Here is a 13,108-nt window from a genome sequence, read left to right on the forward strand (position 1 = left end):
AAGAGTTTTGTGTCTTTTGCTACCCATGTAGTTCCCATCTATTAGCTTTCATTTGCTTGAGTCTTCATTCTTTTCCTCTTGGATAAAGTAGCACAGATTTTCTAGAGGAAATCCCGGTACCATCTCATTTTTCCACCCTAGGGTGGAATCTCATTTCTAAGTGTAATCTCCAATCAGTGTTTGTTCAGACAACAGGAGTGTCCATTAAACAGTATAAAAATGTCTTTCCACTACACGCATGCATTTAAAAAGGTCAAGAAGCTAGAAACTAGAGGAAGCACAGCATTCACCAGAGTCATCTGACCTCCTGCTGGGCTCCCAGCCCCCGTGCTCTCTGTGATCTACGCTGCTATGTCCTATGAACACCATGGGGCAGGCGCCAGCAGGTAACCCTAGGGCTGATCCTGACACCGGCCTTCTGGTTGACCCTCGATTGTGATGACACCTCAGATCTGCCTTGCTCTGTCGGCTTCCCCCTCTCACTGATGCTGAGCTCACAGGTCAGTTTCACTTCTCCCCCCTCCCACCTATCCAGGTACCAACCTGGGAACAGTGCATCAGATAAAACAGACTTTACAGACTTCCAGTAGCTGTCCAGGGACATTGGTGATAAGCTATAGCTTAGAATTTTAAAATTTATCTGTTTATTATTTATTTGGTTTCTTCAGACAGGGTCTCACTATGCAAACTCAGGATAATCCCCCTGTTAGCCTCCCAAGTGCTGGGACTATAAGCATGCACCACCACACCAGCAATAATTTAGATTTTAGATGCTATTTCCCCATTTCTGAGTGTTCATGAATCTCATGATGTGAGAGATTTCCTTCTTCACAGTATTCTTTTTCACAGTGGTGGAAACAGGCAGAAAGGGTATTAGTACACCCGTCGATGGCCATGACGCTACCGGATCGGAGCAGTCAGAAGCACTCAGTTCCATACCTTGTCATTACCTTCCCTTTTCTTGGCAGAAGTGTCTCCACAATTTGTTTTTTATTTAAAAAACAAAATATTCTGAAGTCATTATGTATATCAAGCCAGCATTTTCTCTGTTTTTAGTTAAAGGAAATAAAAAGATGCCAGAAAATATTTGCCCAGACAGTGCTGTTTTTTATTAAAAGGGCATTTTTAGAACCTTGTTATTGAAATATCAACTCTGCATTGTTCTATTACCATGAAGCACAAAATTGAGACTTTTTCCTCCTATTAGCAGCAATCATATTTGTTGGTTATTAAATAAAGTCCTCACAGATATCACAATTTTCTGGGAAAGGCACATTATTATAATACAACATAATCTGCACTCTCTTTTGAAGCCTGAAGTTTAAAAGCCTAATTTTTCTATGACCCAGCTGTATCTGAGGTAGAGAAAGATGCTGGCCCTTTGCCATGAGGATTTTACCTCTGTCATGGGCCTTGCATTCATACACTGGTCCTGAAATGGTCCTTACAGCTTGCCTTTTCCAAGTACATTTTTAATATAATATAATGTATCTTGGAAAGGACACTTGCAGGACAAACTCATTGGAAATTAGAGAATGTTTCATGTGCCATTAATACGTACACTGTAATCACTTCATATTTCCAGTGTAATGAATCTGGCCCAGCTGGATATCCAGAAATTCTGAGTTTGACAAAAGGATGTCCTGAGAAAAAGTAAGTTTTTTGGGAATTTTGGAGCTGGTCAAGACTTTGAAGAAATGCAGCAGCATCACAGATGTTAAGGGCTAGACCAGCTGCTTCTGAGGCTGCGATGAACTAAGGGTATCTAATCAAGAATACTCATCTGGAGAGGAACTCCACCCTGGAGTCATGGAAAGTACTTCTACACAAACTCACTGTTTGTTCAGGATATGCCAGGAATCACACACCTTCATGTCATCTACTCTATCACCTTGCAAGGTCAGTGTATGAAAGTGGTGGAAGGCTTCTCATGTGTCAGGTAAGACTAGTCTAAGGGCTTTACAAGTATGATTTCTGTCACTACCTGTCACAAGTCTGGGGGACAGAAGTATGATCACTATTGCTGTCTAGGTGCAGAAATTAGGGCTACTTTCCCAAAACTACAGGGTTAGTAAGTGTTAAAGCTGGCATTCAAAGCCAGACTATTGGTTCTGGAACCAGAACTCTTAATAACCAGGATATATAATGCCTTAATGCCTCTCAGGTAACACGAGGCATATGACACTCTTCCTCGCTCATTAATTATCAACAAGAGTTTTGAAAGGTTAGCATTACCAACAGTACTTGCCTATGGACACAGAGCAAGAAATGATTCTTCTGGGTTTGAATCCAGATATCTATAACTGGAAACTGCCTGCAGTTGCAGACAGGGTCTCTGAAGAACAAGCCACAGTGAGCATCACAGATGAGAACCGACCACGGTCGGAGCTCTGCAGACCATGCTCAGCAGAGTGTCAAAGGACACGACATGATCTTAGCTAAGAACTCCTTTTCTTACTTACAAATATTCTTCCTTCTTACAGAGCAGAAAACATGAACTGTGTGATTCGGCAACTTCTTTGAGGAACCGCATCCTTTCTCCTAATCTGGATCCAAATTCAAAACTCTCCTTCTACATGTTTCCTTGTACAAACTGTTTTGAGCACCTAAGATACCTAAGACCTGAGGACAGAAATTAACCACGAGACACAAGGAATGCCTACAATATGGAAATGAAAGCTGCTTACAATAAAAAATAGGTTTGTATCATCAAGGTAAAGATGACTCAATAATGGCATTTCAAAGCAGCATTTCTTTTGATGCTATTTCCATGTTCTTCAGTTGTGTCTAAGGTGTTTTCACGGATCTTCTCAAGCTTCAAGGGCAGACTGCACCAAGAAGCACAAGATAAATGGTTTCAAATTCACACAGTGTGATGTGAATCTCATCGGAAACTACACGGCTTCTCACAGAGGCCCCGAACGGCCACTACTCAAAGGTACCAGACGTAAAAATTAATCCTTCAACCATTAAAAATATATGAATAAATAAACGATGGCAATGACTCCCCCCACCCGCCAGATTTACAGAGGGCTTGGGGAGTATGAATTGCTTCTGCTCTGTGGCTGATCTTCAGTTCAGATAACTCATCTTTATTCATTTCCTTTCAGTCATGATGAGCCATATTGAGAGCAGCTGTAGGCAAGAGGGGAAAAATGGATCTCCTCATTCCCTCCTTCAAATAGTTGTCAAGCAGCCATTACAAAGAATCCATCTGGGCTCAGTGCTGTGCTGGGCACCCAAGAAATAATAAAAAACAGAAGAAAAAACCAGTTTAAGCTTCAGCTGAATTTAGCAGATTCAAAAATCACCGGACCACATGTTTTTTGGGGAAAAAAAATCAACTGAGAATGATTTAATGCAAAGTCACCCAGAGCATGCCTGTCGGGAAATTACACTATAAATTCAGAAACAAACAAAACCAATTGATCTCCAAAGGTGCTGGGAAACACGAGCAGCAGGCAACAAGTAGGGAGAGGCCTGGAGACCAATTCCAGAAAAGGTCACAGAGAAAGTTAGAAGGTGATAAATGAGTGCTGAGAAGCTGGGCCTTCCAATGTAATAAGCACAATGAAATGATTAGGAGAAAATAAGTTGTATGAAATAGAATGAAGTTAAGAAATGATTTACATTGTATATCCTCATTTACCTAGCAAATGGACTATGGATCAAAACTCAGTTTTATTTTTTTAAGTTTTGGATGAATGACAGATATTTTTTGGATTAAGCTTGATCTGAGCTAGGGAGTAAATGCTTTTAACATTTTATTTAAAATGATTTCATCTGTTTTAATACATAAAGCCAAGAGAAATCTTGTTTATAGATCACTGTACTATACTTCAATGACACAAAAGTGGCTTCAGTTTCAAAGGGGAGATTTGGCAAGTGACTATTGCATAAAATATTGCCGTCTTGTTTATTTTACAGCATTTTTGTTCATGCGTTTTTAATAGTTATGTGAACCAAATGCTTAGACAACTGTGCTGAGGATGATAATGAGTGGGAAACAAAGAGAGTGGGAACAGGGAGAGTTGTAGGAGCAGCTGCTTCCTACGTTTTCTTAAAATGTAACTTACTGAGTTTAAAAAATTAAAAGAGTTTCTCAGTTGTTTTGAAAGCAACCAAGGAAACACAGACCTACATTAACAACGTTTAGGAAACTAGGAGAAAAACCAACAAAAGATCCATCATAGGAAATACAAAGAAAATTCAGTATTGACCACAATTAGTAATGGTCTCTATTTCTTGTCACCTCTACGTCCTCTGCCATCTGGGGTGTTGCTTTCTCTGTCCTTTCTGATGCTCCCCACAACTCTAGGTCTCTGTCTGCCTGTGCACTGGCCCCTCCTCAGTCACCTTGGCTTGTCGGTCCTCCTTCCTGCAGCTCTCAAGCTTAACTAGGAGCCTAAGCCCTGCTTTCTCTTTGTTTGTAGTGCATGCATTTTACAGTCATCTTGGGGAGCAAGGACATGCACACATTACAGCATGGTTCTTTTTTTTAATCCCCTTCTCCTCACTCCTTCCTCCTCCTCTAGTTTCCCTTTCCTCCTCTTTCTTCTTGTTGGGCTCATTAACCTTGGTTCATGTTCACGGCATATAATGGCCACGTTCATGTTCATGGAGATTATCAGGCCCTGTACCTGGCACATCTTCTCTCTGCTTCCTCCCCCGCCCCTTCCTTCACTCCTCACCTTTGGTCCCTGGGCCCTGTCCCATCTGCAGGTACAAGCTAAGTGAAAAATAAAGCAAAGCTATAATAAGACAAGGGGTGGATCTCAAGTCCTGCTTTCGTAACCCTCATTCTTCCTGGTCAACTGGTCACTTCCAATCATTCCCAAATTAATATTACCTTCCTCAGTCTCCATCTGTAACCCACAGGTACCAGCCTGTGGCCATCTCCCACTGTATCCACCTTGGGGCAGTCAAGGCCAGAGATCTCTATGCCACTGAAAGGTCAACTCCTACAATCTTAAACAATTTAACATTATTCTCTTTTTAAAAATTTCTCTCCTTCACGGCCAATATAGCCAACTTGTCACTGAGTCCTACTTTCTGTCCTTTTCCTCTCATTAATTTAACCTAGGTTTTCACCCCTTCAATCCTCCATGACTGCCATAATAACACTACAGCCGTGCCCCAGGTCATGACCTTAATTTTTTTCACGATTCTGCACCAACACCTGGCTCAACGTGTCGGTTATGGCATGTCAAGCACAACTCTGCGTGAATCTTCTCATTATAAAGGAAGAAACCAAGGCAAAAGACTAAATATATTTGTTAGACAGAGGCTACATAGCAAGAGGATTCAGGATTTGAACTCAAGTCATCTGACAAGTTATGAGAACTTTCAAGCTAGATTGAATTATTTTAGAATTTTTCACCTAAACCATAACATATTACTTCATTTTTCTAAAATAGTGTTTTAAATGTGGCAATATGTATTAGGAATGTGATTATCTGTATCTGTGGGCTCAAAATTTATTAAGCATTTCTGGGAAAAAGGGAAATAATCAGCACTGTAGGGTTCTTCATCATAAGATGAGGCATAATAGTTAAGGTGACACAAAAAGAATGAAGATATGTTTTGCACCTGTACCCCAGGAGGAATGTAACTGTTACATGCTGCAAGCATGCACTAATAAAAAGAAAAAGAAAAAGAAAATTGGTAACAACTTTAATGTACAGAGAGTGGTTAAAGACAACTGTGGCATATACATAAGAGGGACTATGCCATTAAGAATGACCTTGTAAAAAGAGTAATGATAAAGAGAAAATATTCAAGACTCACCAAGTGAGAAAAAAGCAAATTATAAAAGTTATTTAGGAAATATGAATATAATTTTATTCAAAAAGAAGTAAAAATGGCAAAACCTAAACAAAACCACCCTGAAACCAGAAAACACACACCAAAATGTTAGCCAAAATTATTTGGAGGTATTGAACCTGTAAGGGATTTATTTTTACACTTTTCTAAAATTTGATAATGAACATATGATATATTAAAGCCATAACCCTTTCCAGGATAAGTGTTACTTAAAATCTTTTCTGCCTAAAATCAAAATTCTGGCTCTTGTTGGTTTTCAAACCCAACCTCTGCGTCTTTCCAGAAGAATCTCTGGTCCAGCCAGACTGAGCTCCTTCCTGTGCCCACTTCTCCATGGCCTTCAGCACTGCCATGGAGTGAGGCTCGTCGGAGCTGCAGTCTACCCTGTCTCACACCCCTCTGGTACAGATATGCCTCTCTGTCTGTCTGCCTGCCTGCTGTCTTTGGGGTTCTCAGAGCACAACTGTATGTTTTAATAAACTGGCACTTCATTCTAATTTGACATGTGTGGAAAATGGCATTCAACCCCTGGGAGGCCCAGTTATTATAGAACTATTATCGTTACCACTGGCAAACAAGGCAAATAGTGTTAATAATGCTTCTCGTATTTCTGTGCACTGCAGTTCTAGTATTTACATTACTGATCTCAGTTTCCTACACCACATTTTTCATACTTGGGCTGCAGCCTTTCCCACCTATATTAAACTATATATTTACAGCTATGTCTCCCTTGCTCAACTGTCAGTTCAATATGCACACTAATAATATCCAATTAAACTTTATAGCCCCTACACACTGCACATAGTAGTTATTCAATAAACGTGTTAGATGAATGACAGATTAGAGGAAATGTAAATCTGTATATAAAATGAGTCACTTCAGGAAAATTTGGAAGCAACTTTCACATGACTTATGAATGGAATACAACATTAACATTAGAAACAACCAAAAGAATGAACTAGATTAAAATGTTAAAGCTCAAGAATATGTCCTATCGTCACTTTGCTTTGCCAGTTATCAAAGATACACTCTACGAAACAAGTAAACCTGAAAACGTAATATAATGGAATTCTTACTCATCATATTAATTTCTCATAAAATTGTGATTCAATGGTAAAATGGGTAAAAGGAAGAAAAAATTATTGACCATGATTCCCAAATGTTAATTCTAATTAGTGTTTTCTCCCACAATATTCTAAATTATTATTGTTAGGTATCTATGGAGACCAAAAGATCCTACCATGATTCAGAAGACACAACACTGAAAGAATAAGCAGTCTACAAGGGGAGCTATAATTTTCCTGCGGGGCTTTGGAGAAGCTGTGACCACATGAGGAAAGTATGACTAGTTTATGTAGCCAACGAAGTCTACTGTTTGCATTTAAGAACACCATCATCCCACACACACAGGCTTGGTTTTCTGTAATACATGGGTCTAATTTCAAGTAAATCTGTACACTGCAAGGGCTATTCCATCTCATGTTGGCTCTATTTTTCATTTCTTTTGATGGCTTTTCTCTTTTGAGCTTGTGGGCCATCACACTGCATCATAACTGGGCAGAACTGAGATTCCTCTCTGTCTTAGTGAGCATATGTTATCTAGCTACCAAAGGGACCACACAAAGAAAGAGAGTGACATATTTTTCCTCTTCTGTATCTATGGTAAAATGAACAAAGTACGCTTTTGGACTCAAAGGGAGAACTCCACGAGGGACATCATTACAAACAAGTTTTTATTTAGACTGTTGTGAAAGCATGGAAAATATTTAAAGCATTGCAAAGAAATTAATCAGAGAAGTAAAACCAGACAACAAAAAAGGTACGATTTTAAATGGAACCACAGTGTAATTCCGGAGTTAGGGAAACTCAGATCTAGTTCCCCAGGTTACAGGTTAACCACATTCTTCAGGCTTTGACCAGGTGGAGTTATGTATCTGAATGAATGGGCTGGGGATTTAGCTCAGTGATGTAGCACCTGCCTGGCAAGGGTGAGGTTCTGAGTTTCATTCCTGGCACACACCTCCTACCAAAAACAAAGTAAAACAAACAAACAAAAAAAAAGCTGCTGAATGAATAAGAACATGTAGATTCGCAGTTGTCTGGATTTGAATAACAAAAAGTCCCTTTTAATGGGAACATTCCCCATCGGGAGTATGATTCTGTGATGAGAATGCTCCCCCTCGACTATAACTGTTAGAAACCACGCTCTCTTTGGAACTGGAACTCGGAGTTCTCAGTCTCAGTTATGAGGCAGCCCAGGTACTGGGTGTGGGCTTGAGAGGGAGACAAATGAGGCTGACAGCTACAGAGGAAACACAGGGAATATTCCCCAAAGCCTTCAAGCTCATGAATACATGATGCCTGCCTCATGGGATACACAATCCATGGGGCTCTGTGGACACTGAACAGGAAATAGGAAGCTCGTGTTTATTGCAGTAAACCTAACCAATTTGTACCACAGCCTGAAAAATACATCTGAATCAAAAATCTAAATTCTAGTACTCTTTAGAAGAGCTAATTGTATTATCTTTACATATACGCAGAAACTGGAAGAAGGCTAAGCTAAAGCAGAGCTCCTCCTTCAGGGGCTCACTTGGACCAAGTCTCCTGACAGCAATTCTAATATTCTTGAGTACAATTTTCTTATTGACACTGTCTTTTGTAATTCTGCTCAAGAAACTTTATGGACTCTTCACGCTGCTTTTCACAGACAAAGGCTGAATTCACTGGGTTATTTGACTTACCACTAATCACATACTAAAGTTTAAGTACAAACCTTCAGAAATTTATTTATGTTTTATCTATTTTATCCTTTTTATTTTTGTACTAGTACATGTTTGCAGTACGAAAGGATTACATTTATTGTGTGGAGTTTGCACACACACATACCACAGCTTAATTCTTTTTTGGTCCCCCTGAACTCTTTCTTTCTTCTCTCTATTCACAAAAGTTCAATTTCCAATTTTTTCTTCAATAATTTTTTAAAACCCCTTTTTCTTTTCCTTATTTTCCCACTCCCTCCATCTCTTTTTCCTTTGCCCATTTGAAAAAGATCCTCCTACTTCCTAGTATCTTTTACCTTGTGCCTAATTTATACTTTGGGTCTCTCATATAAGAGAAATAGCTTGATATTCAAACTGGTATATCTGACTTTCCTCTGTTAAGATTATGGTCTTGGCTGGGGATTTAGCTCAGTGGCATAAGTGCCTACCTGGCAAACACGAGGTCATGAGTTCAATCCCTGGTACAAAAAAAAAGTAGATAAACTATTGCTGGAAGGTTGCAAGTTGGATCCCCCCAAAAAAGATTATGGTCTCAAGGTGCATCTATTTACCTAAAAATGTCTCAACTATATCCTTCTTTATGGCAGAGTAATACTCTATTGTATATATATTGTATCACACATTTTCTTTATCCATCCATCGATGAGTATATGGACTGTTTCCAAGATTTAGCACTTATTAATTGTACTGCTATGTGAATGAGTATGCATACATCCTTGCACTATGATGACTTCAACTCTTTTGGGAAGATATCTACAAAGAGAATAACTGGATCAAATGGAAACTCTAGTTTTGGTTTATTGAAGAATCACTATATGGATTTCCATAGTGGTTGGATCAGTTTACACTCTCACAAACAATGGACAAGGGTCCCCACTCCGCTCTGCAGTCTCACCAGCATTTGTTATTGGTTGATTTCTTAGTGGTAGCCATACTTTCTTGCATGAATTGGAATCTCAGGGTTGTTTTAACTTGCGTTTCTTTAGTGTCCAGAGATACTGAACTTTTTTTTTCATGTACTTATTGGCTATTTGTACTTCTTCATCTGTTAAGTATCTATTCATGTAGGAGTGACTCTCATGTACATGTGGACACATGCTTATGTGTGTGCACATGCACACACATGAACACACACAATAAACTATGGCTTCTTACTTGTAGACTAACCAGAAAAAATCACAACTGTCTGAAAAATAATGTAAATATATGAAAACATCAAAAGTAAATGGATTGACTAAATATCACTAAACATATTTGACTAGTTGGTCTAATATATTTTAATTTAAAATGAGATATGGAAAGGAAACTTAAAAGCTAAGAGATCTGCATACATAATGAAACCTTGTAAACAGCCAGCAAGCAAAGGCCATATGACTTTCTGGCATTAAAAGGGTTAAGTGCATCCATAAATGTCCCTGCCACTTCCTCCTGACCAGAAGATGTAATTTTTTTGGATTTATGAATTGCCTGAGTCAGTCAGCATCTTCAACACAACAGACACAACAGATTCATCCCTTACCTGCTGGGAAGAGACAATTCCCCTCACACTTGGAACCCCCAACGCCTTTAAGCTGCTTGCTCTGTAACTGTGGCAGCTGGGCCTATACAATTTTTCATCTCCTGCCACCAGACCTCACTACATAAAAACTATGGTGCCTTGTTAGCCAACAACCAAGCATGAAATCACTGCCTTGTGATCCTCTACTTTCGGAGTCAATCAATTTTTTTCCCACTACAGATCTGCATGCTCAGAGTCAATAAAGAGAGAGAGAAAAATGGAGTGGAATGAAATGAGTGTATCAGGACAACTGGAACACATCCATATGGCATATTTAATTCCATACAGCAAAATTAGTCTGTGTGTTCATCTAAAACAGCTAGGAGCTGGCTAATAAAACCAAGACGTGTGCTTTTAATGTCATCATCAGACTTTGAACTTGCACAGGATATACAGTGGAGACAACTGCAGAGACAGATATGTGGCCAGGAACAAGCTTTTGTAAGTCTCAAATTGCTAACAGATTAGAGTGTGCTTGACAAGGCACTGCGACTGTAACATATGTTCTTCTTAAGGAGTATTAGCATTTTATGCATTAGCCACATGCTAACTGGAAGAGCTTGAACTGCTTAAAACTATTAGAACATCACTTGCAGTCCCCAGGCAGTTCACATTCACACTCTGGTCCTGGGTGTCTGTGTACCTGCCCTAAGGTGTGAATTTGAACATGAAAAAGTAGGCTGCAATATGCGCTGCCAGTGGTGCATTTAACTCAAAGAAGCTTCCAATGTGAACAGGATTTCACAACAAGGGATCCAGATGACAAAAAGATGTCTTGAAATAAAACCCTTCTCAAATCTCCTCATCTAAGCAGCATCTTGTACCTGCTGCTATATACTTACTACCTTGACATGACTCTTCGCTCAGTGTGATTCTTTTTTGAAAAGGTTAAGTTTTTTTTTTTTTTTTTAAATAGCAAAAGCAGTGCCAAATGACTATTACTGCTAAACTAAGTTAAGGCTGCCCGTCTATATGGAGGGCTCTAAAAGCATTAGGTCTCCAACATTGGGCATGGTTTCTCAATCATCAGCCTGTACATATGGTTATATGGTCATATAAATTTTCAACAGCTGCTGTTCTTGGTTTGCAAGTCGCCATGTCCTGTCCTGTACAATGTCAGGTAAGGAGCAAGAAATGAATGAACTTTTTGTTCAGTATTGATACAAGGGAAATAAAAAACATAAAATAATACTTCTGAGGAGAGCAACCCACCAGCAGCTTTACTCATGCTACCTCCCTTGTATGATGCTCCCACTGAAGCACCCTCACGAGATGCACCGATTGTGGTCTGTCTCCCCCATTTGAATGCAGTGTCCTTAACAGTAGACAGCACAGCTCGGCTGACTCTGCAGATGCACATCTGGAACAAGGTTATAGTCACAGGGGCACTACGCTAATGATCGCCTCACAAGCATCATATGTACCAAAAGTGCTGGTTTCATATCTTCTTAGAGGGACTGGAAATGATAGATCCCTATATAAGTGAAATGTAGTATGTGCACACCATTGTCTGATCCGAAAACTCCCATTTAATATGAATTTTTATTCTATATCACCCAGCTTATTTTATTATTCATGTTACTCAGAATTCTGTGATAGCTACTAGAGCTATATTATATCCAAGTATATGTGTGTGTATACACAGATGTAGATGTACCAATTTGAATCATAGGTCTCTATTTACTTCTTAAATGATTCACTGATGATGACTGTAATGTTAAACATGCTACGTTTAAGGTTAAGCATGATTAAATGAATAAAAAGTATGAAGCATTATCATACAAGAAAAGGAATATTTTGAGTTAGTTATTTATGCACTTATCCAGATTGTTACAGAGAAAAAGTTTGGTTTATAAACTGGGACTCGCTTCATACATGGCAAGTTGGTGATACCTAAGTAATCAACAAATACTACATAAGGAAACATAACCTTTTTGTTTCTTTGTTTGTTTTTTGTATCAGGATCAAATTCATGACCTCGTGCTTGCTGGAGAGGCACTTATGCCACGGAGCTAAATCCCCAGCCCTAGAAACATAATCGTCAGGGGGAAAGGCAATGTGGCTTTCATGGAAAAAGGGTGTATTTCACCCATCATGTGTTATTTCAGATGGTACATTAAGTGGGGCACATAATTTATTTAAACCTTAAAAAGCCTTTGACAAGGTTATACGTTAAAAATGTCTTTAAAAAGCTAACGTGGGATTGGAGAGAGTATTTTTCTACTGGAGAAAGATGACCAATAATGAATAACTCAACATTTTCCATCTGAGTGTTCAAAGTATGCAGTACCTGTCATTAGTTCTATTTCCTATTAATGTAAAAAACTATATTGGGGAGAAAGCACACTAAAAAAAACCCCCGCAAAACAAAGCAAATTTGTAGGACATCTTTCTGGTGGTAAAATACCTAAAAAAAACCACATGAAGATATATGTGTATGTGTGCATGCGTGGAGGTGCCTGACGGAGGGGAGGACTTGAGAAGGGTGAGCAGATAGCACCCGTGGACCAAACTGGCTTGTCTGTACCCACTCAGTGTGCCTGATAATTATGCCCTGTATGATAACGATTCGAAAAGTCCAATAAAGTTGGGAAAATAAAATATTCTAAATATTTTTTTTTTATTTTTTAAAGTGAAAGAAAAAGAACCTCGTGTGTGTGTGTGTGTGTGTGTGTGCGCGCGCACGTGTGTGTATAAAATCAGAGAAAAATGGGGAGAGACAGAAGATGGAAAATGGAGTTTTTTCAGCACAGATCAACAGAAGTGGAGAGGAAGAGCTGGAAAAATTGATAAAATCACGGAGAACACATACGAGGTGTCATTAGGCTCACTGTGAACAGCAAAGCCAGGTGCACCTGTCTGAAGTTTCAAAGGCTCTTTGGACACATGCTAAGAAGTACTTAGATTTACACAGCAGGTGGACATTCAAGAGAGCATCTAGGAG

The 13,108-nt window shown here is 39.2% G+C and overlaps 1 protein-coding gene across 6 annotated transcripts in view; it reads right to left on the minus strand.

Annotated features, from left to right (window-relative positions):
- Cdk14 (cyclin dependent kinase 14) overlaps nt 1-13,108 on the minus strand; it is a 567,752-nt gene that overhangs the window by 41,040 nt on the left and 513,604 nt on the right. The gene's annotated exons all lie outside the window — the stretch shown is intronic.

The sequence above is a fragment of the Cavia porcellus genome, unplaced genomic scaffold (genome assembly GCF_034190915.1).
Source record: "Cavia porcellus strain 051 isolate PalLab524CR breed Dunkin Hartley unplaced genomic scaffold, mCavPor4.1 scaffold_2, whole genome shotgun sequence".
Lineage (NCBI taxonomy): Eukaryota > Metazoa > Chordata > Mammalia > Rodentia > Caviidae > Cavia > Cavia porcellus.